General features: G+C 44.3%; 1 non-coding gene across 1 annotated transcript; it reads right to left on the bottom strand.

The window, feature by feature from the left end:
• Positions 1-2,411: 2,411 nt before the first annotated feature.
• Positions 2,412-2,487, bottom strand: trnaa-agc (transfer RNA alanine (anticodon AGC)). Its single transcript has one exon. It is a non-coding gene; the product is annotated as a tRNA-Ala (tRNA).
• Between the last annotated feature and the right edge of the window lie 1,047 nt (positions 2,488-3,534).

Genomic DNA, 3,534 nt, shown 5'->3' with positions numbered 1-3,534 from the left:
GCGCGACGGAGTAGATCGACGGACTGGATCGACGGACTGGAGCGACGGACTAGCGCGACGGACTGGAGCGACGGACTAGAGCGACGGACTAGAGCGACGGACTAGAGCAAGTGACTAGCGCGACTACCGTTTTCCTACCCCGTACCGATGTAGGTCTTCGTGCACACTCTCTCTCTGCTCAACATATTATCTCTAGGTTATTGATATGATTCAGTATGTATATCCGAGACACTCCATTTTGTGTGATATATTTATTTAATTTTAATTTTACCTTTATTTAACCAGGCAAGTCAGTTAAGAACACATTGTTATTTTCAATGACGCCCTGGGAACAGTGGGTTAACTGCCTGTTCAGGGGCAGAACGACAGATTTGTACCTTGTCAGCTCGGGGGTTTGAACTTGCAACCTTTCCATTACTAGTCAGTAGGTTTAGGTTTCTATAGTCCAGTATATAATTAGCACTGAAACATGAGACCCACACAGTATCGAACCAACCAGCAACAGTAGGTTTCTATAGTCCAGTATATAATTAGAACTGAAACACTAGACCCACACAGTATCGAACCTTGCAACACAGTAGGTTTCTATAGTCCAGTATATAATTAGCACTGAAACACGAGACCCACACAGTATCGATCCTTGCAACACAGTAGGTTTCTATAGTCCAGTATATAATTAGCACTGAAACACTCGACCCACACAGTATCATCGATTTAAAAAACATTATTCAAGAGAAATTTAGAAAGACACTGTAGGTCTATGAATTATATTTTTACCCTCAACAGCTCAATCACTGCACAATTACAGCACGCACACACACACACGCACGCACGCACGCACACACACACACACACACACACACACACACACACACACACACACACACACACACACACACACAGATACACAGACACACAGACACACACACACACACACACACACACACACACACACACACACACACACACACACACACACACACACACACACACACACACACACACACACACACACACACACACACACACACACACACACACACACACACACAGATACACAGATACACAGATACACACACACAGACACAGACACAGACACAGACAGACACAGACGCAGACAGACACAGACACAGACACAGACACACACACACACACAGACACAATGTTTCCATCCATCCACTCAGAGTCAGATGCTACAAATCACCTTACTTAACCCTCTCACTCACTCCTCACGATGCAAAACCAATAGGAGATATTTTCCTTCTTCATTTTTCAAATATTGTAACATTCTGGTATCGACCGCTGGAGTTCTGACAGCTGAGATAAAGCTGTGCCCGTCATCCTTCTCTCTCTGCTATCCTCTCTCTCTGTCTCTCTCTCTCTCTCTCTCTCTCTCTCTCTGTCTCTCTCTCTCTCTGTCTCTCTCTCTCTCTCTCTCTGTCTCTCTCTCTCTCTGTCTCTCTCTCTCTCTCTCTCTCTGTCTCTCTCTCTCTCTCTCTCTGTCTCTCTCTCTCTCTCTCTCTCTCTCTCTCTGCTATCCTCTCTCTCTCTCCCTCTCTCTCTCTCTCTCCCTCTCTCTCTCTGTCTCTCTCTCTGCTATCCTCTCTCTCCCCCCCTCTCTCTCTCTCTCTCTGCTATCATCTCTCTCTCTCTCTCTGCTATCCTCTCGCTCTCTCTCTGCTATCCTCACTCTCTCTCTCTGCTATCCTCTCTCTCTCCCTCTCTCTCTCTCTCTCCCTCTCTCTCTCTGTCTCTCTCTCTGCTATCCTCTCTCTCCCTCCCTCTCTCTCTCTCTCTGCTATCCTCTCTCTCTCTCCCTCTCTCTCTCTCTCTCCCTCTCTCTCTCGGTCTCTCTCTCTGCTATCCTCTCTCTCCCTCCCTCTCTCTCTCTCTCTCTGCTATCCTCTCTCTCCCTCTCTCTCTCTGCTATCCTCTCTCTCTCTCCCTCTCTCTCTGTCTCTACTACCCCTACCTCTCTCTCTCTCTGCTATCTCTCCCTCTGCTATCCTCTCTCTCTCTTTCTCCTTCTCTCTCTCTCTCTCTACTACCCCCCCCTCTCACTCTACTACCACCCACCCCTCTCTTTCCCCAGATTAGACAAATATCAACATCAGGCACGACAGCCAGACCTCCTTCCTTTTGTTAACACAGTCAGTCTGCCATCACAGCAGAGCGGTGGACACAGGAAACCAACCCTTATGTTCACCCTTGGGTTGTTGATTCGAGTTTGTGTGTAGTTTCACACAGAGAAAAAAAGGCCATCTCATCTCTTTCATGGCTTGTCAACCAAAAGAGTCTTCAACTTCTATAATATAATAATAATAATAATAATAATAATATATCCCATTTAGCAGACGCTTTTGTCCAAAGCGACTTACAAGTCGGCTGGGGCCACTACTTTTACATATGGGTGGCCCCAGCGGGAATCGAACCCACGACGCTTGGCGTTGCTAGCGCCATGCTCTACCGACTGAGCCACACAGGACCCGAGAAAACACAGTAAGAGATTAAACACAGAGAAAACACAGAGAAAACACAGTAACAGATTAAACACAGAGAAAACACAGTAACAGAGAAAATATTTGTTGGTGTTTGGGGAGTGTCTGAGAATAGCTCAGCAGGTAGTTGTAAAGGGTGTCAGAAAGCAGAGAAACAGCACGGAGGCAGCACTCAGGAGGACCCAGGAACTGGTGCTCTATACATTCTGACAACAACAGACAGCTAACATCCCACTCACATCCCAAAAAAACAGGAACAACTGTTGACTGTGGTTGTGTGGTGGTTTTTCAATCAATGTGACACAACAAACAAACAAAAAAACGACCAAGATAACAAACTGTCGGGAGATTCTCCGCGTCATCTGACACAAACACACAGAGTGGAAAACATTTGAACTACTTCACTCCCCAAACACCAACAAATATTTTCTCTGTTACTGTGTTTTCTCTGTTTTTAATCTGTTACTGTGTTTTCTCTGTGTTTTCTCTGTGTTTAATCTCTTACTGTGTTTTCTCTGTTACTGTGTTTTCTCTGTGTTTTCTCTGTGTTTAATCTATTACTGTGTTTTCTCTGTGTTTTCTCTGTGTTTAATCTCTTACTGTGTTTTCTCTGTTATTGTGTTTAATCTGTTACTGTGTTTTCTCTGTGTTTTCTCTGTGTTTTCTCTGTGTTTAATCTGTTACTGTGTTTTCTCTGTGTTTAATCTGTTACTGTGTTTTCTCTGTGTTTAATCTGTTACTGTGTTTTCTCTGTGTTTTCTCTGTGTTTTCTCTGTGTTTAATCTCTTACTGTGTTTTCTCTGTGTTTTCTCTGTGTTTTCTCTGTGTTTTCTCTGTGTTTAATCTCTTACTGTGTTTTCTCTGTTTACATTTACATTTAAGTAATTTGGCAGACGCTCTTATCCAGAGCGACTTGTGTTTAATCTGTTACTGTGTTTTCTCTGTGTTTAATCTGTTAACCTCTGGCGTCGAGCAATCCCGTATCTGGGAGCGTATTTATAGCCTCAAGCTCATTAGCATAACGCAACGTTAACTA

Source organism: Oncorhynchus masou, unplaced genomic scaffold (assembly GCF_036934945.1).
Source record: "Oncorhynchus masou masou isolate Uvic2021 unplaced genomic scaffold, UVic_Omas_1.1 unplaced_scaffold_2167, whole genome shotgun sequence".
In the NCBI taxonomy this organism is placed as follows: Eukaryota; Metazoa; Chordata; class Actinopteri; order Salmoniformes; family Salmonidae; genus Oncorhynchus; species Oncorhynchus masou.
The sequence above is the reverse complement of the archived record's forward strand: the minus strand, read 5'-3'. Positions and strand labels throughout refer to the sequence as shown.